Source organism: Cupressus sempervirens, chromosome 7 (assembly GCF_028749045.1).
Source record: "Cupressus sempervirens isolate cs-2001-9-10 chromosome 7, ASM2874904v1, whole genome shotgun sequence".
In the NCBI taxonomy this organism is placed as follows: Eukaryota; Viridiplantae; Streptophyta; class Pinopsida; order Cupressales; family Cupressaceae; genus Cupressus; species Cupressus sempervirens.
This window is the reverse complement of record NC_143124.1, coordinates 406,085,965-406,113,245: the sequence shown is the minus strand read 5'-3', so window position 1 is coordinate 406,113,245 and position 27,281 is coordinate 406,085,965. Positions and strand designations below refer to the sequence as shown.

Sequence of the window (27,281 nt, the reverse complement as noted above, 5' to 3'; positions counted from 1 at the left end):
AAGGAATTAGGATATACATATAGAGGAGCAAAAGCTAAAGAGGGGTAAGATAAGATAGAGATAGGGAGGGAGAAAGGAATGTCTACATGCATAAATAAGAGATAAATAAGAGATATAAAAATGGAGGTGGGAAAGTAGATAGGGAGAGTTTATGAATAAGTTTTTAAGAACATCATCAATAGTATGCACTACTATTGGCTCAACTCTTGCACCCTTCAATGGTACAAGTAGTAATATAAGCTACTAGTGGAAGCTTTACTAGGAAATAATCCCAATGAGGCTGAGGCTGACTTTGCTTATAATAAATAAATGACTTAACAAGAATTATGGTAATTATAAATCAAATATCTGTATACAATCAATGGATTCAGGTCAGGTTACAGTTTCTCACTGGAATTCAATCGTGATAGCGTTAATTGGATTTGCAACTTATAACGATATCTAACTCTCCCTCTTAGCAAAGAAGCTTCCATCTACTTCTTAACCTAAGATTTTGTTGTACAAGTCCCTCCTCTTTCTGACATGCAGCCTTCTGATATTCGGTTGATCCTAAGCATATAGTCTATTCAACCTCTGGGAAATTGGAAGCAACGATAAATTCTCCAAAAATGTATGAAGCAAGGATAGATTCTCCCAATATATATTGCAGTTAGCTTCATCAGGAGAACAATATATTTTCATGTTCGTGGACAAATATAAATGTGCATGCATAGTCGAAATTTACTTCCAAGTGGAACAGCTGACAGATATATGCAATCAGATTAATCGAGATAAAGCATCAAAAAACTTGATAAAGACAATGACAAAGAGATGCTAGTCTCTCTTCATCGTATCCGAGCATTGGTTTGAAACTTCGACTATAAATTATAAATTAGAAGCTTCTCTCACATTCCTGCTGTCTGAGCACCTTTCCATTAACTTAACGCACTCTACTTTACCATTTCTCCTTCTCATGCCTTCATTTCCAGCTTTTCTGTCCAGAGATGTATAGGCTTTTTGAAAAAAGTTCAATGTTATAGAACCTCCACGGTTATCTAACGATTACCCCACCAGTATAGATAGACTGTGGCATATCATGCAATGCCATATCAAACAAAAGCATTGTCTATTTTTTCAAACATTCAGAAGCAACACTTTTACAGAAACTCAAACTAATACCTGATTCCATTTATCATTGCAGGTTTAACGACTTGCTTTGCATGGCATCACCAATAATCTCCGCAAGAGCACTCTCCATCTTTGAAATGATGAAAACGATTTGCATCTCTTACAACAATTTCTCTTGAAACATTCTTGGATATAACCTTGGTTGCATTGTGGCAATCACCACATACTCTGAGGTTTCTGACAACTCTAATAGTTGTTCCAGGGGATGTGTTTCACAACCCAAATGCAATTGCCAATTTCTCACTATGATGGCAGAGCAGTGATTCCTTCTCCTCCTCCTCCACATCATTCAACGCAGGTATTGTATCTGAAACGAACCCTTCTGCCCTCATCTGCCAAAATAGTTTTTCCATCTTTTCATATATTGCTTCTGTTTGTGGGTGTGATCTATCTCCTATGCAAAAGGCATGTACAATTTTATGGATTTCAATCCAACTACATCCAGGTATCTTTTTAATCCGTCTCTCCTTCATCAATCTCCATACCCTTTGAGCATCACTCCACCTGCCTACTTCTGCATAAATGTTTGACATAAGAACATAAGTCGCAGTATTTGTAGGATCCAAGTCAAAAAGGAGTGTTGCCACAAATTCTCCTGATCCCATTTTTTTGTGTGATTTACAAGGACCGAGTAAACTCATCCACACAACTGCAGTAGGCTTCATTGGCATTTTTATGATAAAGTTTAGGGTTTCCTCAAGATAGCCAACACGTCCAAGGAGATCAACCACACATATGTAGTGATCTATAGTCATTATGATGCAAGAAGAGTCGCTCATGCTGTTGAAGTATTTACATCCGGCATCGACAAGGCCTGCATGGATACATGCAAATAAAATACAAATTAAGCTCACATCGTCAGGACTACCTGCAGAATGCTTCATGATTTCAAAGAGTTCGAGGGCATCCATGGTATAGCCATGCATTGCATACCCTCCAATCACTGCATTCCATGAGGCCAAACGTGAACGATACCTTTTGTCAAACAGTTTAAGTGCCTTCTGTATGCTGCCACATTTTGTATACATGTCTATCAGGGCAGTCGTGACCACATCAATCAAAATCCCACTTTCAATTATTTTTCGATGTATCTCCACACCCTGTTCCAAAGCTTCAAGTTTGGCACAAGCTGGGAGGATGCTAGCAAAGGTTGATGAGTCTGGTTTTAAATCTGTCAGCTGCATTTCTTTAAAAAACTCCAATGCTTTATCGAAAACACCATTTTGTGGATATCCAGCAAGGATTGTAGTCCATGACACCACATCTGGTTGAGGCAACTTATGAAACAGTTCTAGTGCCTTCTGTAAATTGCCACATTTTGCATACATGTCTATCAGGGCAGTCACAACCACATTAGAGGAAAACTCTCTCTCAATTATTTTTTTATGGATATCCATACCCTCTTTTAAAACTCCAAGTTTCGCATAAGCTGGGAGGATGGAGGCAAAGGTCGATAAGTCTGGCCTTAAACCTGCCAATTTCAATTGCTCAAACTTCTCCAGGGCTTTATCATTTAACCCTCTTTGTACATAATCAGAAATGACTGCTGTCCAGGAGATCACATTAGGTTGAGGCATTTTCTCGAAAATCCTCAGAGCCTCATTAAGAACACCATTTTGTGCATATCCTGTTATCATAGCATTCCATGAAACAGCATTTCGTTGAGGCATTTTGTCAAATAATTTCTCCGCTTTCTCTATGCTCCCACATGTAGCATACATGTCTATCAAAGCAGTCACAACTGCAACACCTGATAAAAATCCGCTTTCAATTATTTTCTGATGCATTTCCATGCCCTCTTCCAAAGCTCTCATTTTGGCACATGATGGGAGAAAGCTGGCAAAGGTTGCTGAGTTTGGTTCTACATCTGCCAATTGCATCTGGCACCCTGGGGGGCCTAACAGCATAAGTTGCTAAGAATGTTTGCCGCTATCGATTGACCCCACAATATAGGGCTAAGATGGGCCCTTTTCCTTCCAAAGTTCCCCTACGATTCTATAGGCCATCGGTTCACATCTCATCGACGGGTGGGACGCAAAGTAAGAGCTTGGGTGGGAAGCCCAACCAAATAGTAGGGGGTATCGGGGTTAAGAGAAGGATTCAGTAGCGAAATAATTACTCAGGCCCCCCTTTATTCATTACCCCCAATATTGGTTAGGTTCTCTCTCTCCTCATGCTCACAGAGCAAAATTATAGGGCCCTATCCCTAGCCCTAGCCCTATAATTTTTAGTTGAAAACATCCAACGCTAATTCAACAAACCCATTATGTGCATGCCCAGCAATTATTGCAGTCCATGTTATAAACATCTCTTTGATGCATTTTGTCAAACAGTTCGCTTTCTTTCTGCATCCTTGTACATTTTGTATACATATCTATCAGGGTATTGGTAACACTAACATTAGATTGAAACCCATACCTACTGATTTTTTCCATGGATCTGCAAACCATGTTGTACAGATGCTACATTGGCACAAACACTAACTATAATTGTGAATGTAATGTGATCAGGCAGCACACCTGTTGGTTGCATTTTGTTAAAGACTGTAAATGCTTCTTGAGAAAACCTATGCCTTCTATAAGCTGCAATTATTATATTCCATGAGAAGACGTCTGCTTCGGTTATCTGATCAAATACTTTGAGAGCACAAACCAAACTTCCACACTATTCATACATGTTAATAAGTGTATTTTGTTAAAAAGTTTGTGATGCAAATGCCAAACCCCTGCATTTGATGTGAGCGGATTTGCTTACCCTCTAATAATGTCTTTTTCGCAATAGAGGCCTTCAAAAATTAAAGATATGTAGAAAAGCCTACAGAATAGTTATGTGTGGTAAGCAGAATGCGTTGTGTCTCTTTCAAGCAAACTTCTCCACAGAGTGCTCTCGGATTGAAAAGGGTACTGAATGGCATGGAAAATCAGTGTTGCTATGCATTCTACTACAACTCGTTGCCTCTGTTACCTACTCTGATAATACTGTGGCATTTTTTCAAATTCTGTCGATGCTTGTATCAATACCAATCAAAAGTAGGAGAATAGGCATGGAGGCAAACCCCATCTCCCTGTTTCAGATTCAAGTTGCACCTTCGCCTCCTCGAAAATACCATCGCGTGCAACGAACCCAATCATTACTTTTTACTTTTAAGCCACGCTATTGTATTATGGAATTTTGAATTACTACTATATTCCACGAGTTAAATATTTAAACATGGGGTTAAATTGATAATGACGAAGAGATGATTAGAAGTTGGGATGGTATATGTATATATTGAGACATGAGCTATGCTCTATTTAGGGTCAAAGGCACGCCTGTGTTTTTAATCTCGTTACTCGGCTTTTTGCACTCTATGTTTTGGGAAATTTTGTAACCTCACTAGGACTTTTTGCCAAATAGGTTAATCTATATCTTGTGTTGGTAATAGTTAAATCTTCATAGATTAATTTAGTTGTGTTCAAATATTATTTGAGACACGCTTCTAGGCATGTAACCTTAAGAATGACATTCATGTAATGATATTTTAAATGTTTGATCTTTAAAATGATTATATGTAATAATGATACTACAATGTCCTCTCATGATGTCTAAATGATCTTAAGACTTTGTTATTTTATTCAAAAAACCTATAATTCAACTTTTTGAATAGTTTGCATTTGAATAAATGGATAAAAGAAGTTAATATAGGTCATCTTGGACCACTAAAGTTTAAATTTAGAAGGCAAACATTTAGATAGATCTAATGCCCTTGATTGAAAGTCAAGGTAATGATCAAGAACAATAACATTAAGGATTGGACAGAACCCATTAGATAATAGGGCCTTAGGTTCTATATATATATATATATATATATATATATATATATATATATATATATATATATATATATATATATATATATATATATATATATATATATAATCTCGTTACTCGGCTTTTTGCACTCTATGTTTTGGGAAATTTTGTAACCTCACTAGGACTTTTTGCCAAATAGGTTAATCTATATCTTGTGTTGGTAATAGTTAAATCTTCATAGATTAATTTAGTTGTGTTCAAATATTATTTGAGACACGCTTCTAGGCATGTAACCTTAAGAATGACATTCATGTAATGATATTTTAAATGTTTGATCTTTAAAATGATTATATGTAATAATGATACTACAATGTCCTCTCATGATGTCTAAATGATCTTAAGACTTTGTTATTTTATTCAAAAAACCTATAATTCAACTTTTTGAATAGTTTGCATTTGAATAAATGGATAAAAGAAGTTAATATAGGTCATCTTGGACCACTAAAGTTTAAATTTAGAAGGCAAACATTTAGATAGATCTAATGCCCTTGATTGAAAGTCAAGGTAATGATCAAGAACAATAACATTAAGGATTGGACAGAACCCATCAGATAATAGGGCCTTAGGTTCTATATATATATATATATATATATATATAACCTAGAATACAATTAATAAAAACTATGTAGCAATGCCACTAATCAAAGGATAATCAAAGTATAAATAAAATAGATGTGGGAATCATTTGGAGTCATTATTACCTAAATAAATAACAAGAGATATTGATGTAGTGGTGCTTAGTTGTATTTGGGTGGGTAAAAAATACTTGTTGCTACAAGGTAATTATGTTTACCTTTTATCCTACATTGGTTGTGTTTGTAATATCTTGGCTAGCAAGTGTCTATATAGGCAAGGCATGTGAGAATTTGTAAGCAAGCTTTGAATGTGTAATCCTCTTGTGTAGATGCTTTGGACATGAAAGATCTCAGTGTTAAGAACTTGAGATGAAGGCTCTTCTTGGTGAAATTCTTCATGTGAAATCTCTTTGATTGTAAGCTCTTCTTGTGTAGAAGCTCTTGGTGTGCAAGCTAGTTGGAAGCTCTTAGTTTGTACACTCTCATAATGGAAGCTTTCTCATCTTATAATGATTTGGAGTTCTCCCATCTTGGAGAATTTGTAAGGATTTTCAAATATAGTAAAATCATGCTTTGTGAAGCATTTTTGTCTTCTCTTTGTCTCCATATTGTTATGTTTTTGTGGTGTGGCCCTTCATCAATGGTATCAAAGCGAGAGTTCGTGAGCATGTGGATAGATCACCGAATGTGAGGTAGATTGCACTAAGACCTTGGGTCTAGTGAAGTTTGTCAAGGATTTCTTGAGTGTGTGTATAGAATACTGTTTGCGAGGTAGTTTGTACGAGGTGCTTGCGTTGGTTAAACTTTTTCTTATCAAGACTTGATTATGAAGAAGACAAAGAAGAAGATGACTTTTGTGATTGGATGGATTCTGAGGATTCTTAGACTTGAGAAAATTAGAGCAAGAAATCAAGAGGCATTATGAGTTGCATTCTTTGATTTGTAGAAGCAAGTGAATGAATTAGAAGCAAAGTTGCCAAAGAGAAGAGCACTTCACTAGAAAAGAGATGTTCATAATCATTTGGATGAAGAAAGAAAGAAAAGCAAGTGGACGAAGATAAAAGATTTGTGAACCTGAATTTGAAGAAGATGAAAAAGAAGAGGAAGATCATGAAGATGACAAGATTTGGGAACACGAAGTAGATGAAAATGATTTGAAGATTGCAACACTAGAGGAAGAGTACAATACCTTGGTTGGAGGTCAAACAAGTAAACTGATTACATGCCTTGTTGATGACATGCAAGAAGCAAGTGAAGATGAATATGTGAAAGAGTTAAATTTATATGAAAAATATTATGGTGAATTTGAGATGAATTTGAAAGATAATGATGATAGTTTACATGAGGATCTTGTTAGTGATGTGTGGTATGTAAAGGAAGATTGGTATGGTGTTGCAAAGTTTATTACAAGTGTGTTTAATTCAACAAGAATGGAGGAGGATAAGAGATATACTTGGACAAAGATAATTGTAGAGGAGTTTTGTCAGTAGTAGATAATTGTTCCAGCTAGGTGTTGGAAGAGAAGAAAAAAATCAGTAGTGGCTACTTCATTTTGTGAATCCATATTCACAAAAAATTTCCTACCATCGGTGTCTTATGTGGGAGAATCTTGCATAAAAAAAAATTTAAGACCTGTGATAAAAAAATATATATAAAAAAATGGAGGAGAGAGAAAGTGACAAAAATTGAAGGATTTTTTTTTAAAAAAAATAAATAAAAGAGGTAAAAAAGGGGAAATGATATTTCATTTACCAAGGTGCATGGGTGGTAATAAAAGAAAATATATAAAAAAGCTTTTATTTCATCAATTGAGGTGTGTAGGTTGGATTTTAGAGGTTTGTGGAAAGTTCCTTAAATCATGCATTTATTATTTGTTGTGATCCACAAAGGCAATGTGATTTTCTAAGTGGACCACATGGTGGTGCTTAGTTGTATTTGGGTGGGTATTTAATAGTTGTTGTAACATACTTGTATTTACCTTTCATCCCATGTTGGTTGTGTTTGTAATAACTAGGTTGGTAAGTGCCTATATAAGAAAGGCATATAAGCATTTGTCAAGCTTTGAGGCTGTAATCTTCTTGTATAGAAGCTTTTGAGGTGAAAGATCTTAGTGTGTAAGATCTTGAGAGGAATTCTCTTCTTGGTGAAATTCTTCAAGTGAAATATCTTTGATTGTAAGCTCTTCTTGTGTAGAAGCTCTTAGTCTGCAGACTAGTTGGAAGCTCTTAGTTTGTAGGCTATCATATTGGAAGCTTTCTCATGTTGTAATGATTTCGAGTTCTTTCATCTTGGAGAATATGTAAGGGCTTTCAAATATAGTAAAATAATGCTTTATGAAGCATTTTTATCTTCTCTTTGTCTTCATATTATTATGTTTTTGGCAATGAGTTTGTAAGGGTGGTGTGGCCCTTCATCAATAGTATTAGAGCATACCTTCATTAGTGGTATCAGAGCATCCCTTCATCAGTGGTATCATAGCGGGAGTTCTTAAGCATGTAGATAGGTCATTGGATGTGAGGCAATTTTATTGCATGTGTGCTTAATTCAACAAGAATGGAGGAGGATAAGAGTTATACCTGGACAAAGTTAATTATAGCGGAGTATTGTCAACATCAGGTATGTGCTCCAACTAGGTGTTAGAAAAGAGGAAAGAAGGAAATATATCAACAACGAATACTTGTTCTAGCTAGGTGTTGGAAGAAAATAAAAAAATATCAGCAGTGGCTCCTTCATTTTGTGAATCTATATTCAGAAAATTTTTCCTACCATAGGTTTCTAATGCAGGAGCATCTTGCATAAAAAATAAAAGGGGGTGTCATTAAAAAAAATGAAAAAAACCTAGAGGAGAGAGAATGTCACAAAAATTGGAGGAAAAATAAATAAAAGTTGTAAGAAGGGAGGAAATGGTATTTTGTTTACCAAGGTGCATCAGTGGCAATAAAAGAAAAAATATAAAAAGGGTGTTATTTCATCAATCAAGGTGTGTAGGTGGGATTTTACAAGTTTGTGGAAAGCAACTCCTTAAATCATGCATTTATTATTTTTTGTGATCCACAAATGCAATATTATTTTCTGATTGGACCACATGGAGGTGCTTATTTGTATTTGGGTGGGTATTTAATACTTTTTGTAAGGTAGTTATATTTACCTTTTCTCCCACATTGGTTGTGTTTGTAATATCTTGGTTGGTAAGTGCCAGTATAAGCAAGGCATATGAGCATTTGTAAACAAGCTTTGAAGGTGTAATCTTCTTGTGTACAAGCTTTGGAGGTGACGGATCTTAGTTTGTAAGATCTTGAGAGAAAGGCTCTTCTTGGTGAAATTCTCAAGTGAAATCTATTTGATTGTAAGCTCTTCTTGTCTAGAAGCCCTTGGTGTGCAAACTAGTTGGAAGCTCTTAGTTTGTAGGCTCTCATATTGGAAGATTTCTCTTGTTGTAATGATTTGCAGTTCTCTCATTTTAGATAATTTGTAAGGATTTTCAAATATAGTAAAATCATGCTTTGTGAATCTTTTTGTCTTCTCTTTGTCTCCATATTCTTATGTTTTTGGAAATGAGTTTGTAAGGGTGATGTGGCCTTTCATGAGTGGTATTAGAGCATACCTTTATTATTGGTATCAAAGCATCCCTTCATCAGTGGTATCAGAGCGGGAGTTCCTGAGTGTGTTTAAAATTTTTTGAACGTGAGATAATTTATACCAAAAACTTGGGTTTGTTGAAGTTTGTCAAGAAGGAATTCTAGAGTGTGTGGACATATTGTTGATTGTGAGGTAGTTTGCATGACGTGCTTGTGTTGGTTGAAGTTTTTCTTATGAAGACTTGATTATGGAGAAGAGAAAGAAGAAGATGACTTTTGTTATTAGATGGATCCTGAAGATTCCTATACTTAAGAAAATTAGACCAAGAAATTAAGAGGCATTACAAGTTGCATTCTTTGATTTGAAGAAGCAAGTGACTAAATTAGAAGCAAAGTTGTGAAAGAGAAGAGTGCTTCACCAGAAAAGAGATGTTGATAATCATTTGGATGCACAAAAGAAAGAAGAGTAAGAGGATGAAAGTAAAAATATTTGTGAACCTAAATTTGAAGAAGATGAAAAAGAAGAGGATGATTGTGAAGATGAAAATATTTGTGAATGCAAAGTAGATGAAGATGATTTGAAGAATGCAATAATAGAGGAAGAGTATAATACCTTGGCTAGAGGTCAAACAAGTGAAGTGGTTACATACTTTGTTGATGATATGCAAGAAGCAAGCAAAGTTGAATATGTGAAAGAGGTAAATTTCTATGAATTATGGGATATTGAATTTGAGATGAATTTGAAAGATAATGATGATGGTTTACATTAGGATCTTCTTAGTGATGTGTGGTATGCAAATGAAGATTGTTATGGTGTTGCTAAGTTTATTACAGGTGTGGTTAATTAAATAAGAATGTAGGAGGATAAGAGTTATACTTGGATAGAGTTAGTTACAGAGGAGCATTGTTAGAAGCGTATACTTGTTCTAGCTAGGTATTGGAAAAGAAGAGAGAAGGAAATATATTAATAATGAATACTTGTTCTAGCTAGGTTTTGGAATAGAAGAAAAAAAATTAGTAGTGGGTACTTCATTTTGTGAATCCATACTCACAAAATTTATCCCACCAAGGGTGTCTAATGTACGAGCATCTTGCATAAAAATAAAAGGGGTTGTGATAAAAAAAAATGATTACAAAATTAAAAAGTTTGGAGAGGGAATGTGACAAAAATAGGAGGAAAAATAATTTTAAAAAAGAAGAAAAAAGGGGGAAATGGTATTTTTTTTACCAAGGTGCATGGGTGGCAATAAAAGAAAAAATATAAAAGGGCATTATTTCATCAATTGAGGTGTGTAGGAAGGATTTTGGAAGTTTGTGGAAAGTTCCTTAAATCATGTATTTAATATTTGTTGCTATCCACAAAGGCAGTGCGATTTTCTAATTAAAGAACATGGTGGTGCTTAGTTCTATTTGGGTGGGTAGTTAATACTTGTGGTAAGATAGTTTTATTTACCCTTTAGCCCACATATTTAGTGTTTGTGATATCTTGGGTGGTCAGTGTTATATGAGCAAGGCATATGAGCATTTGTAAGAAAGCTTTGAAGCTGTAATCTTCTTGTGTACAAGTTTTGGAGGTGAAAGATCTTAGTGTGTGAGATCTTGAGAGGAAGGCTCTTCCTAGTGAGATTCTTCAAGTGAAATATCTTTGATTGTAACCTCTTCTTGTGTTGAAGCTCTTGGTGTGTAAACTAGTTGGAAGCTCTTAGTTTGTAGGCTGTCATATTGGAAGATTTCTCATGTTGTAATGATTTGGAGTTCTCTCATGAATCTATAAGGATTTTCAAATAGTAAAATCATGCTTTTTGAATTATTTTGTCTACTCTTTGTCTCCATATTGTTATATTTTTGGAAATGAGTTTGTAAGGGTGGTGTGGCCCTTGATCAGTGGTATTAGAGTGTACCTTCATCAGTGGTATCAAATCATCCCTTCAATATAACCTTGGAGGCACATTTCAATTATAACCATAAAAATTCATATCACATTCATGGATTTATTTTGATTGGTCTTTTTAAGGCAATCTTGATTGTTGTGGGGGCTAGAGGTATCTTATTGTTCAATCCTAATCATTATATGGCCTTTATGGTTGGATATGAGAGTCATATGAATAATACTGTTGCAAAGAATGGCCTTGAAACTAATGTTGTCTTTGGTTGTGGATATAAAATTAGACAAAATTAAAGTTTATAGTGATTCTGAAGTCACCATTAAATGGATAAATAGGTCCATTAAGTGTAAAAAATGATTTTCTCACCTATTAAAGATGTAAAGGATATATTTTTTTTTTGGTGTAATATGATGACTCCTTTACATTTGGGAGATCTAGAGGAAGGGATCAAACCTAGAAAGTAGATATAAAGCCATTAAATAAGAAAGGGCTAGAGCATGAGACCTCAACCTTGCAAGCTTGATGAGCTCTCCTTAGTTGTGATTCCCAAGTTATCAAAATGTGTGCAAGATATATAAATTTGATCTAAATAAGGGAAAATAATAAGTAGAAATAAAAGGAGATAAGAAAAAATGACTGATTTAGAATATTTTCTTAGAAGCCCATAGAAATTATAAAATCTTAATTGGGTTGGAATTTGTTTCTAGGTTGGACAAAGATGATCTGGTGGGTTAATGATGACCTCATCCTTGACCTGAATTCTGGGATGGTTTGGTCCCTTAATTGGTCAAAAAATAAAGTCAGAAGCTCCAATTATGCACTTTGTGATGTCAAAACTACAATTTCTCCTATCATTGTAACTATAGGTTACAGACAACCTCATAATGTTTAATATTGAAGTAAAATATAAATATATATTTTTTTAATAGTGGTCGTCAGAGCCACACTTAAATCTCTTCTTGAAATCTACACCTGCACACGAGGGAAAATAGGTTGGTGAGGAAAGGCATGCCTCAATTAAGGCTCAATTAAGGGATCAAGCTTAAATAAAAATAAAAATAGATAAATGAATGCTAACATGTAGTAGAAGAAAATATTTAACAATGTAGAATATCATAGCAATGTAGTGTTCAAATGACTAGGGTTTTTGTTGCACCAAAAGGTTGACCTATCAATGCTCAATACGATCAATAGTGTTATAGAACTACTTGAGGAAGTTGAGCCATGTTGTAATCCCCATGAGGGATGCTAGACCCTTATAATAATCCCCCTCCTACTGCTTCACTTACTATGGCTTGTTCTGATTTGAACCTATGACTAAGCTTTGATACCCCTTGTGAGAGCGGTCAGGGTTGTCATTTCACCAAATGGTCGACTGATGAATGCCTGATACAACCAATAGTATTATAGAACCACATGAGGTAGTTAAGCCATGTTGTAATCTCCACAAGGGATTTTGGTCCACTGCCAACATGTAGATGCACTTATGTTTGAAATGCGATCAAGTGTGTTAGAGTGAGATCTTTTGACTCAACACCAAACAAAATTATAAATTATGTAACACAAAACCTCACATATGTAGATTCTTGCATATGCTTCAATGATGAATTCTTGCAAGAATGTAAATCCCCTCTTTGATGCCCAAACTTCATAAGGAACCTAAATATAAGAGGAAGAATGCATGATTATTGATAAAGATCTTGAATGCTTGAATGAAGAATGACTTGGTTACTTGAGAACTTCTTGAATGCACTTTGAGAGCTTGATAATGGATGTCATGTATGTATTGTGGATGTAGAATAGTTGGCAAAATGAGAACAAGGTTTTCTATCATATCAATTTTGGAGCAAATCCTGAGAAGGGATGTCTTAGGAGATTAAGAAAAATAAATATTTGAGACTGGGCCCCAAATTTATTTGGAAAAACACCTAGGTTAGGGATGAACTTGTCCTTTACTACCTAGGCAAGTGATGATCTCGTCCCTTACTTGAAGGTGATGGGGCCCAAAAAAGACCTCTAGACCTAAGAAACATTGTGGAAATAGAGGAAAAATGTGATATATGTGGTGGAAATGGTCAGAAATGAATTTAAAGCATGATTTATGTGGTTGAGAGAAGAAATTGAAAGCTATGCATAGAAATTTGTGCCAACATAGAGTTTTGAGAAAAGTTGAAAGAAGTAAGTACCTTGATTTATGTAAATAAATATGAAAGGAAGGTCCTAATCTACCATAACACACAAATGAGGGCTAACAAATATCAAATGAAAGTTATTCAATTGTATAATGGTACAATTAGCCTCCACTTTAGTAGTAATAAAAGGAAATTCATACTCATAGTAAAGAGAGAGAGAGAGAGAGAGAGAGAGAGAGAGAGAGAGAGAGAGAGAGAGAGAGAGAGAGAGAGAGAGAGAGAGAGAGAGAGAGAGAGAGAGAGAGAGAGAGAGAGAGAGAGTAGGGGGGAATCACCAGGGAACATAATCAAAACATAAAGAAAAGATAAAAACAAAAGATGCACAGAAAAGGGGTTAGTACTAAAACAATCTCCAATTCAACTAGTGAAAGGGACTTTAAAAAGGAATTCCTCATTTACTAATATCATGTTTGGATTTAGCTATTAGAAAATAGTAGATGCTTGCATAGGAAAGATAAGAACATCACCAAAGATGATATAAACTTCATGATCTAAATCTAATAGAAAGAAAAAGAGAGAGAAGTGATTTCCTCATGCAGTAAGATTTGTTTGTCCCATTATGAATCACCAAGGGGATAGGGTTGAATAGTCTATCCTAAGAGAGAGAATGCATATGTGCACACATGAACAAGTGTATTGTCAGTAATGGTAAAAAGCAAGTGAATACAAAACTAGGTCACAAGGGAACAAAAATGAGTTTGTGGGGTGTAGCTAAGATTGATAAAGGATTATTTGGATTGCCTACTACATGATCATATGAGGGGAATGAACAAGCCGAGGCCTAGTTATTATTTATGATCATAGTATAGTTTTTCTTTGTAGAGTATAGTATGGTAGAGCTAGTACTATTACTACTACTAACACTACTACTAAGTGACCCAACCTGTTGCTGCTCCTACTAGCCACTAATGTGGTTGTAAGTGAGAAAATTGTACTACACTATGCATAAAAGAAACTTCCTTTTCCTTTTCCCTTTCTTCCTTCTCCATTGAAAAATATTACTTCAAAGACATAAATCATGAGGGAACAAGAAGAGACAAAATATATATTCATTTATGAATCCTAAATGAATGAATGAATGGGAAAACTAGGTGGTGGCATAAGTTATAACGTAATCAATAAAAATTTAATGACCTTTAGTTTCCCTTCCATTCCTCCAACTCAACAAAAGATTCCATTATGTACCCTTATGGTTTCTCTTTATCATTGATTTGTGTATGTAAAGAGTAGAGAGAAAATATCTTATGTTCTGAACAACACATCAAATCCATGTACAACAAGGAATTAAACTATTCAGTGCCTAGTCATTCATGACTATTTATATTCTTCCCTACCTTAGTAAAATCCTTGCTACTTCACATCAAATCCTACCTAGCTTTATAAATCAAAACCCCACAAACTAGAATTAAAACAAATCACAATCAAGGCCAATGGATAATAAATAAATATATGAATTCCATAGGAATGGGCATATTGTATAGTTGGGCCAAAGGGTTACATTTTTTCTCAAAAATAGTAATAATAGGAAGTCATCTCAAACATATTGGTGCCACAAATTGTGATACTCAAATGCGACAATGGTTATAATGTTCTTAGGGCATAATTGATGTTTTTGCATGTATTTTTTTATAGTTTCAAGAAGTTTCATTTTGAAATACAATTAGGTTTCAAGATCGACGATTTTATTTTTCAAATAACCTAAATCACATTTCAAATAATTTGATTTTCAAATCACACAAATCAATTTTCAAGAAATTACATTTTCAAATCACATAATCTTGAAGATAAACATGTTTCAAGATACACAATTTCAAATCAAGTTTCAAGATACATGATTTTATTTTCAAATAACCTAAATCACATTTCAAATAATTTTATTTTCAAATCACACAAATTAAGTTTCAAGAAATTACACTTTCAAATAACATTATCTTGAAGCAAAACACATTACCCATGTAATTTTGATGATATGTCACCTTGCAGCATTGAGTCACTCACATGAAAATTTCATTCTTAAACCTTGGATTCAAATAGAGACTTTCAAATGCAGTTAATAGTGAAAATGATTTGGTGTTTCTCTCTTTTTTATTTTAACTCCTCATAACCTTCACAAATCCTATGGTATCAATCTAGGTAGTCAAAATTTTGATAATGTTGGGGTGCAATTGAAAAAAATACCACTAATTTCATGAAATGTATCCCCTTAGTTGGAAATTAATGTTGGAAAATAGGGCCAAATGTAGTAGTGGGTGTTCAATAAGATGAGGTTGAAGGAAGATAAAATGATGTGGAAGTTGATGTTCCTTAAATTAATCAAACATTTGTAGTTCAATAATAAAAATTTCTTATGAATTTAAACCATTTATTTCTTAATGTAGAAAATCCCCCTTTGCAAGAGTGAGCTCATCCTTGAACTAGGCATACAATGAGTACACTAGAAGATGAACTTGATGAAGAAAGGGATGGTCCACTTATTACTTTCACTAAGAATAAAAGGAAGAAAGAATAATAATAATTTTAATGTGCTTTATTTGACAATGACTAGATTTTTCAGTTTCACATAGATTTTCTTTGAATCTGGATGTGATCTGTTTGCTTTGAGGAATTGATTGACTTTGTTCTTGAGTTCAATCCAACTCCATCTGGGACCCTTTTCCAATCCCTTGTTTTTCCTCATTATACTCAATTTTTCTGCATCATCCCACCTACCGACCCAAGAATATATGTTAGATAGGAGTACATAATATTAGGTATGCTCAAGATCTAACTCAAACACCTATTTTGCTGCTAATTCTCCTAGCTCTTTGTTGCAATGAATTCTGCAAGAACCAAGCAATGCTCCTCATACCCTTGCATTAGCTCTGGAAGGCATATTTTGTATAAATAGCCTTGTTTACATTTATAAAAACTAATTATGTAAACAAAAACAAGAGACATGGAAATGTATAATGTAAATGTAGGAGGAGAAGTTATGGATAGAATAATGATTAGTGTTTGCATTACTTTGAACATGCTCAAATCTATATGAATTATCTTATGTTTTTTGATATAGACATTCTACCTAGAGAGAAGACACTTTTTATAGAAAATCTCATTGTATGTTATTAGATATACAATCAGAACATTTTTATAGAGATATGCCATTCTACATATCAGGTTTACCATACTTCTATTACATCTCTCTCTGATCTCTTCTTTGTTTTTTCTAAATACTAGATTTACATATTTGTGTTTACATCTATCTAACCAAATCAATTAGCAATTTGGGAGCTAATTATCTTCAGGGATCCTCCATAAATATAGAAATAGAATCCTTCATTTTCCAAAAGCCAAGAGAATAGCCCTATTTACACATATAAAAACTGTTAAGATTGAAAATCATAATAGTTACATTTAAGAGGAATGTAAAGAATGTATGGTTTGATTATTCATTATATATAGATTAGGAGTTTGATTCTCAATATTTATAAGAATTGTGAGGCACCAAATCCTTTTAGCATTAAGATGCAATGTTTTGTATAGAATACATTATTTGTGATTTGTGTTTTTGGCAGTGCTTCATTATATAAACATATTGGACTCAAAGTTATGAAGTTTAATTTTGATGATGTATAAATCACTAAGAGTAACAGAGAACTAATTACCTTCCATTATGTCTAATGGAAAATGTAGAAAGGTTTTCAACATCATTTAAAGAAACCACAAGGACAACTCGATAACACCTTGCCTATTTAATTTCCTTTTCCTTTTATATATTGAATATTCTTCTATTTAATTAGTTCTAAGTTAAATAAAGAATTTCAACACCAACAGTAAAGAAAGGCCAGGAAATTGAGAAAAAGAATGCCTAAGATGTGGACAATCCTAACTACGGTAGAGAATAGGACATCCTTGGCTCCACAAGACTTGACAACCCCTTGAATAATAGTATCTCACTGTGGAGTGATGGCAGGAAAAACAATATTTAACCTAATGAGATGCTTTATGATTTCTTGTTGGTGCTTGAAACAATTTATTGACATGATGTTTATTGTTCAATCTTCATTATTGCTTGTTTCTTCCAAGCATGAAGAAGTACTTCCATGTGAAATTCCAATAATATGTGTTATGATTATCATCTCTAATCTCATGATGCTTTGTGTACCCCTGATTCTCTGATATTAATCAACATAATCTTGGACCTGTAGGTACAAGTGCTAGTATTGATTAATTAAAAATTTACATATGAATGTCAAGTTATTAAAAAATACAAAAAAACTGGTTATGAAGGTGCATTTTGGCCCCTCCATAGCCAAAACCTCCTTTGACTCCTTCAAATGTACCAAAATAGAGTGATTTTAAAGACACTTTGTTTTCTTTTTTTTTAAAGAAACTTTGTTTTGTTTTCTTAAAAATTTTAATTTCAAATTGAAATTGGAAATGAAATGAAATGACCTTTTACAATTCTAGTTAAATAGGTTGAATTGGAATACATATTTCTATTCTAGTTTTTTTTATTTTAGAAAAAATAATTTTTTGGGTTTGTGAATTCTTCAACAAATAGTGGTTGAACCAAACACATAATAGGAATATGCACCCCCATTTTCTATTCCAAAAAGAAGTAGTGCTATTTCAAAATATGTGGAAGCGGAATAAAAAATGTGACATTTAAAATAAGTTAAAAACTTTAATAATTTGTCTTATCTCCACATTTTAATTTCTTCATGTCCTAGCATATTTTATCATAAACTTTATTTGCATCTTCTAATTTGAACCTAGGACCTCCCAAATAAGAGGTTCACAATTCACCATTGTATTATAGGCTCTTGCCTTATTCATTGAAATAAATATCAATTGATATATTATACTATGTCTTAAACTTATTTTTCCTTTCATTTCTTCGAATAACTTTCATTTTTTCAAATGTCAAAATACAATTTTTAAACTTTACAATATGAAATCTTTAATTATTATAAATATATATGAAGAAGAATGAAGAAGCTGAAATATGGGCATAGATAGTTGCATTGAAAATTTCAATGTTATGCATACAGTCTACATTGTAACAACTATCTATGCATACAGTTTGCATTGTAAGAAAAGGATTGTTTCATCGGCATGCTTGTAAATAAAGGAAAGAAAGAGTCTCATGTAAAAGGGATAGCTATTAATATGATGACAAAGTAGTGATTATGTAAATGAAGAATTTCTCCTTATTTTGATTTATGAATCAAAACCATAGATATGTTTTCATAGATTGCTTATGTGGAAGAGATTAATTACAATAGCTATTTTTGTTGAAGCTTAAGTGGTGTATATGTGTTTTGTGTATGTATTCATTTGAATTAATAATGACTAAATCTTTTATGTGCTAATGTTAATGAGTGTTATTTAATGTTATATGTTAATTAGTTTGGTATGTTAATGAATGAATGTTACATTTTATTAAAGATTAAAGAACGAAATAATGAATAAATATTAGATGTTAGCTTTGCGTATTATAAGATTTTAATTTATGGATGCTCATTTTTTTTTACTTCATGTGATGATGAATGAATGTTATATTTTATTAATGGATGAAAGAATGAATGAATGCTAGATGTTAACAAGGAATTTAGTGTTATGTTGGTGTTGGGGGGGGGTGGGAAGCAATTGAACTTTCACCTTTACATGATTGACCCTAATAAATTGAGAATAGTAAACTATTCTTGAAACATAATGAAGCTCAATAATATACTAGATCTAACCATTCTCATTCTTATACCTATTAATGGTCAAGTGCTCCTAGGATCTAGATGCCTAAAAGGTGGTATAGTTATATAGACCCTTATTCTTAGGAATACGTATGAAGGAGAACATCTTAAGAGGCAGCTTATAGCTCTTTATCTATGACATGAAAAGGTCCAACATGGCAATGGTAGCTATCAAATGAACCTAGATATGAAACCCTTGAAGGGTGCACCATATAACGAGAGATTCAAAGATGGAAGAAAGCACTATACTAAATTTTTGATGTGGATTGGTAAAATTTTCTATGCTAATTGGTCAAAATTTTGACCAAAGTCTTTATCATTAAGATTTGGTCAACATTTTGACTCATTGAAAAATAACACAAACTCTTGCAAAAGGAGGCGTAAAAAATGATTTGATTTGATGAGGATGCTATATCCTCAATGAGAGTCCTCACTGAAACTCCTACGAATTTTTATTGAAAATTATAGCGTATTGGGCATCAAAAAAGATTTTATTGATGAGGATGCTATGTCATTGACAATAGCCCTCATCAAATCTTCTACCAAATTAAAAAAAACTTTGATGAGTGCCCTGTACTTAAAAAATCAAATAAATTTCAGGAAAAGAGTTTATTGATAAGGATTCCATGTCATTTATGGTAGTCATCAATTCTTCTACCAAATTATGTCGAAACTTCAACGAGTTCCCATTATTTTAAATATTTTCTTTTTGTAAAAGAGTTTATCAACAAGGATGCCATGTCATTGATGATAATCCTCATCATATCTTCTATAAAATCACGTCAAAACTTTGATGAGTTCCTAACATTTTAATTGTGTTGTTGTTGAAAGGATCCACTGTCAAATGAATAGGTCACATTCATTTAATTATTAATGAAAGATTCATAGAACTTGAATAGTATAATTTAATATAGAGCTAGTGTTGAAGAAACTCTTAGAAAATGAAACTCAAAAGGAACTCTTACAAAATGAAGAAAAAGAGATCAAATTGAAGTACCTGAATACACTGCAAAAGTGAACATACTCTAGAAGTTTTTGTCTAGTCACCATATAGGTTGTTCTCCATCAGTTTTGTTGCACAAGCCCTATACTCTTCAATTATTGAGCCTATTGTTACAAGGCATATGAGAATTGGTTCTAATAGATGGGCTTATATTGGCTTAAAAATAATGAAGATTCAAAGACATGTATATGAATGCCAAGATGACTAACACTAGGAAAGCCACTTTGTTGATTGAGAACATGCTTTATCTTGTGATTCTATAGACAAATTTTATTCATTATCACCATTGGCTACTTTGGAATTATTAAACCATGCCTACAACCATAACATAAAGTAGAAACCATTTTCCAACTTATGGGGAAGGATACAATGCTTGTGGTATATTTGACTTCTCTCCATCAAATAATATTGTTGCATGAGGCCCTCCCTATTAGTGTATTCTTGGTAAATAAGGAGAATCTACAATGTCCACATGCTATAACATTCATTGAAAGAATAAAAACTACAAGTTTTAGCTTAGTTTCAAGTTAACTCCTATTAAGAAACCAAATCTAAGCTTCTAGTTGGAAGGTTCATACTCATGATAAAATATGGTAGATATGGGAAACATAAATTACATATGTTATAAGTTGAATTTAAATGTAGATAATTGATTAGCCAAGTTCTACTTTGGATAGTAATATTTTAAATTTTCATCATTGATAACAAGATTGTCTATTTGTTTCCAAATAGTACATTCTTAGCATAGGATAATGTGTTTTTAGAATTTCTATCAACATCACTGACCTTTGAAGATGAAACACCCACCGTATGAGTGTATATTTCATACTTGAAATGAATTTTAATAATTTGAAGTAGTGGAGAAAAGTTGAAATGGTTTCTAGAGAATATATTCCAATCCTGGCTTACTATATGCCTAAGACTTAGGTAACTACTCCCATCTTTTCTGGTGTACTAAACGACAAGAAACTTCATCTGTTATCTTTTTTTTAAAGAAGCAAAGAATTTAAAAATATGGCAAGGTGAGAGATGTTGGTTTAGTTGAATTAAGTTAAAATATACCTAATAGTTGGATTGAGAAAGCTTCCACAAAATTTCCGCTTGGTCATCAAAGGTTCTATTGCCAACATTAGTAATACCATTAAGTTTTAAAATATTTATCCAATTAAATAGTTTAGATGCCCATGCCCATGTCCATGCCTATATTTCTATCATACAACTTAAACATTTGATTCCTAGGCTAAAAGTGTTATTTTCTACTAATTACTATGTCTTGCATGCCTTAAAGAGGACTTTTGAATTGTAGGGTCCCAAGAAAGTGAGGGGACCAACCAGAAAGTCCTACCCAACTAGAATGTGAACTGTGACAAATTTCATCACATAAGCCACTTTCCAAGCTACAAGAAATGCCTAAGATTTTTTTTGTTGATTGCTATGAATAAGGAAAGTGTCAAAGCTAAATAATCCATCCACAAGGAAGATTTAATAATAACTATATAATATCCACCAATCCAATCATCATAAAATTAAACAAAAGAAGAGAATTTGATGAAACTTATCACATGAACATTTTCCTTTGTCAATATAACATGACTATATAAAAAGTTTTCTTCATCATTTTTTTGAATGATATCCCATCAGTTGAACCTATGAAAAAATGAGTCAAAATCTTTGTACTACTCATACACACTTTATGGTCTTCATTTATAACAATCATCTTACAATGAATATGATTAATCCACAAAATGAAAATAATGGAAGGTTGATACTTGTTGAAGAACTTACACTGTAACCACATAAGCTCCAACAATGTAAATAGTATTTGTGGCTCCAGTAAAGTAAAGAACCATTTTGGTTAGTGCAAAGTGTTTTAGATCTTCAACCTATATAATTGGAACACAAGTAGATATTCAAAAATTCAAATGAGGCATAGTCAAATCAATTGTCTAGAGAATCATTCATATAATAACACAATGTGGATATCTATTTCTGGAATTAATTAACTCATAAATTTTGAAAATTTAAACCTTTTTTTTGGATAGAAATTGCTACATCTTTTTTCTATTATGTAGGGTCCTTTTCCTATATATACAGCTACTCTTTTCCATAGAGATCTTCGGTGATTCAAATTTCTTGCTAGTGTAGTTTGAAAAGCGACTTCAGTCTGAAAAAGTAGAGGCTAATGAAAGAGTTTGAAACTGTGTGTGAGAAATGTGGATCAGGTATCTGCAAAATAAACATACTTCAATAAGACATTATATCATAGGGTTAGCACATATAATGAAACAAAATTAAGAATAAAACCTTATAAAATTATCATGTTTCTCTCTAACTAAGGAATGTGCATGTAAATGGAATTAATTGCTCTCAAAACTAAGACCAAATTTTTTACAATAACACCCCTAGAATGAGAGATTCAAGCTAGCATGAATGAAAAATTAAACTTAGAATTGAAATATTAAGCTAGCTTGGAGTAAAATCAAGCTAAGAAACAAAGCAATTAAGCTAGAATTGAATTAGAAAAGAAGTGAAATGAATTAGAATTGAAAGAAAGAATGCTTAATTTAATAGAGTTTCTTTGCTCTAAAATCTCCTCCCTTAGCTCTTAGAATGCCTTGTATTTATAGATTTTTCCAAGGGCTTGGGGTAGAGTTTGATCCAACCATGGCAAGGTTGGGGGTTGATTATTTTACTCATGGTGGATATCCCACTAGAATAAATAATGCAGAGTGGAGATCCTACTCAAAATAAACAATCTAAAGTGGAGATCCCACTCAAAATAAATAATATAAAGTGGAGATCCCACTCAAAATAAACAATCTAAAGTGGAGATCCCACTCAAAATAAACAATCTAAAGTGGAGATCCCACTCAGACTAAACAATCTAAAGTGGAGACCCCACTCAGAATTGTTTAAGAATATCCTTGGACCCCATAAAGAATAGAATATTCATTTATGGATAGGCACTCCCTTATCAATATTAAATTGATTTCCAGAATAATGACTCATTAATTCTTATTCTGAAATTAATATTCATGTGTCAAATTTCAAATGGGTTGTAATAGTTGATTTGAACCAATTCATTTTATTCTTTGATTCAATTAATTCAGTTTGAACCATCACCATGAGATATAATTCTGCAATTAAAGGATTGACCAATTTTGGGTGATTACATTTTCCCCTCTTTGAATTGATGTACAAGTAGTGCATTGATTCAAAGAATAGTTTGATTTGAAATGTAGAATGAGAATTGAGATCGGTTCCAATTTTGATTGTATGAAGATCGATTGATAAGATTTTTAGGACTATCTCAAGAACAAAGCTTAGTTCTCTAGAGTCTAGGTTAGAATTCCCCAATACTAGTCCATAAAATAGATTAAAAGATCTATCATAAGTCATAGAGATATCCCCAGAACGAGGCTTAATCCTCAAGAGTCTAGGTTAGAATGCCTCAATACTTGTCCATTGATCTATGATTTGAGTTGTCATAAGTTTGATTGAGATAACTGACATAAAGTCAGTGAGTAGAATGATTGATAGGATAGATAGAAGATGGTGTGAGATGTAGAGTAGAGATGCCCCTATTGAGATAATGGGCGTTGCACAAATTGCATAATATTGTTATATTTTATTATTTTATTTTATTATGTAATGTTGCATCTAGATGGATGTGCAACATGTAAAGATTCCCATGGGATATATTTGATGAGTTGTATTGTAACATTATGATAATATTTCATGTAATTATTTAATATTGGGAAAAAGAATTAAATGCCCAATATTAAATGTGGAGTCAGTGGGTTAGGTAGCACATAGTTTTAGCACATGGTTTATGTAATACCACTTAGTGGTTTTGTGGAACTTGCTACTATATAAGCAACCACAAGGGTAGTTGTTGTAGAGTAAGAGTGAAAATGGCAAGAGTCAAGCAGGACAAAGCTTGACAGGTTAGCCAAGGGAGCATTTGGGAAGGTTTGAAGCATGGCATGAGATGTGTGGATTCATGCTTGTTCACATAGTTTGCTCGATTGTGGCTATGGCCATGAAGGCTTCCATGGTTGTATTACAATGGTATTTTTTGCTGAATAATACATGGTGATGGATGCTTTTGGAGGTTGGTTTTTTTCCCTCAATGAGGGTTTCACAGGGTATATCTTGTGTCACAATTTTGTGGGTATGTTGTCTATTCTCTTGCATGTGTATGTTAATTCTGTGTTTATTTCAAATCTATTATGGGTTATGTGAAAATATTTATATTCTTTCTTGCCAAGTTTCCTTACAAGTGGTATCAAAGCTATGGTTTTATTATTGTAACCCTAGATTGAATCCATGGGAATGCATGAGAGGATAAAAGAAATGACAAGATATATGAGTTATTATTGCAAATTTGAGAGTTTTGGGTTTGCTATTATGATGGGATGTTAAAATATTTGGGCAAGTGAAATTTTTTGGACAAAAGGATTTTTCGGATATTTCATTCAAAATGAGGGTTTTGGGGGGTAGCTTGCAGAAATGACCTTTTGGGTAAAAACATACCTCACCATTGGATCCGGGTTGACATTTCCATAAATTTTGATATATAATATGCCCTAGTTTGCCCATGTTTAGAGGAAATAGAAGAGTTTTTTGGTTTCAACCCATTATGGTTGTCAAATTTAATCCCATTGGAATTTTTGTCAAAATAAAAGTAAAAAATGAAAAATCGTAGTGAAAATGGTAAAAAGATTGTTTTAGTAAAATGGCCATAACTTTCTCTCAGAATATCAGATTTCAGAGTTCTTATAGGCATTGGAAAGCTAATTTAGAGCATTACAACTTGGTATAGGTTTGGTTCTATGATTTTGACATTTTGTCAGGTTTTAAGAGTCCTAAACGCAGATGTTATTTATTTTGAGCACGGATTAGGGCATAACATGGGCATACGGAGTTAGATTTTGGACTTCGAGTAGTCAACATAAAGCTCTTGGAGAGCTCTACACATTGGTTCATATTTGATGCAAGTTTAGCATAATTTATTTGGTGATATATTGATCTAAACAGTTTAAAGGTATATTTTGACTATGGTAACATTGTGAGTTTATGGCATTGGAGATTTAAGATTTGATGTCATTGTATACTCAATTCATATTTCAGATTGGTCTCATGATGATATGGTTATCAGTGTTTGGTTTTGGATATGTATGATGACTTGTTGGGTCTACAAGTTGTGCAGTATTGTAAACGGTCTATACTTACAGGTTGCATTTATAGCTTGGTTATGGGTTGTCTTTGCCCATTGACATTTCATTATTGATGCATATTCAGATTGGTGGCTTGGATTTGGGTTGTCTATGCCCTAAGTCACATAATTTTTTAATTTTTTCTTCATGTAGAAGGGATGAGATGTTGTTACCAGGTACAATCATGGTGGAGGATTGTGGTTGACTATTTTATGCTAACAAGTTGGACACTTTGAGAGACAGATGCTCGGTTCATGGATGTGACCATGGTGTCATGAATCTTGGCATGACATGATTGGATATACAGGTACATCCTTGATGTTCATTAGCTTGAATTTTTTGATTTAGTTACGGTGGTATATCTTCTTGGTTCAGGATCATGGTTATTTGGTTCTTTTGAGGAGCTCATGATGTGCAGTTTGATTTCTTTGATGGTTTGATGCCTTGGTTGATTCTCATAGTTAGAGGATAGTTTTTTTCATCATATGTCATGGATAGCTTGCATACACAGTTTAGTGGGAGCTTGTGACAATGATGGGGTGACAATGCAGGATTAGTTCTTGGGTTGGTTTGGATCTTCATGTAGGAGATGGATTTTATGATGCCATAGGTGACTTGGTACCATGGTTGAGTGGGAGTTTTTGGCATTGATGTATTTATTGAGTGTTTGCAGATGTTGGTGGTTTTTCTTAGGTCCTATTGCTGTAGAAGAATCTTTGACATTTGCATGGTGCACTTGGTTCTTCATGGTATGTGGAGATGGTTTTCTTCATGGTGTATGGAGATGGTTGCATTTTGAGGACTCACAAGGTTCTTGATAAAGGTACAGTTTATGCTTTTATTTGGCATGTTATCCTTGGTGTGAGGATGGTTTCATTATTATGTCATGGTATACTCTTGATACGCGTTTAGAGTTGTGACATGTTATAGTATGTTCATGTGAAGCATGTTATCTCTTTGGTTGAGATGGTTATATCATGTTGTCATGTTTATGTTCCTGAGGCCATGGTTGGAACTTTGACATTGATCTTGGTTTAGTTTCTTGGTATTGAGTACATTGATCATAAGCTGGATACTTCATGATATTGTTATGTTGCATTTGAAGTTGGCATGGATTGATTGGTTACAGGTGCTCATGGATACTTTGAGACGGTGGTGATGCTGATTTCTCTTGGATTAGAGAAGTATTTGTTGGGATGGTTGATGGTTTCGACAGGAAGTCCGAGGGGCAGTCACCTGATATGGACTTGAGAGGAGATTTTTCTTAGATCAGTCTTGGTTGGAGACTTGGGTATCTTGATGAGCATTCTCATTCCCCACTCTTGGTCTACTTACCGGTCTACTTTAGAGGTATAGCCCATTGTGTTTTTTTCTCAAGTGCATTGTATTTATGCTTTTGTTTAATGGATATGGGTCTTGAGCTATGGTACATGAGTTAGTTCTGGAGAGTTTATTTGAGAGATCGTTAAACATTGGTTATCTCCATGTGCATATGTTGTTATGCTGGTTGAATTTGGGAGATGGTTTTATATTGGGCATATTCTTTGGTTTAGGAATGGTTTTATGAGTTTGATCTTCTTGTGAGAGGCTTACATCCATGATTAGTTATATGGTATGGTTTGGGTGTTGTTGAGGCCTCTTGTTGGGGTTTAATGGAGGAGATCATACTTGTACAATTTACATCTAGAGGTGTTTGTAGAAGGACATGATACAAGTTATGATTTGCATGGTTTCTCTGGTCTTGGTTATCTTCTTGGATGTTCAATTTTTGTTACATTGGATTTGAGATTGGTTGGAGATTGTGATCACTAGTTTGTGCTCATGTATGTCATGTGAGAGATGACATAGTTATTCCTTTATCTCTTTCCTCTGTTGGTTATGGAGAACTTGGGAGAGCATTGGAGACTTGTTATGAGAGTTGTTCATGTAGAATATTAGTTTATGTATTGTGGATATCCTTGATACTACATGGATTCACTTCTTTGAGATGTTGTGAGTGGATTGGTTATAGATTTGACATTATCTTTTGCAGTGGGAGCTTCTTGGTATATATGTGGTAGGTATTGCTCTTGAGGCT

At 33.5% G+C, this 27,281-nt stretch overlaps 1 pseudogene; it reads right to left on the bottom strand.

Moving 5' to 3' along the window:
* Positions 1–1,205: 1,205 nt before the first annotated feature.
* LOC149547242 (pentatricopeptide repeat-containing protein At1g08070, chloroplastic-like) lies at positions 1,206–4,081 on the bottom strand (annotated as a pseudogene).
* Positions 4,082–27,281: the final 23,200 nt, after the last annotated feature.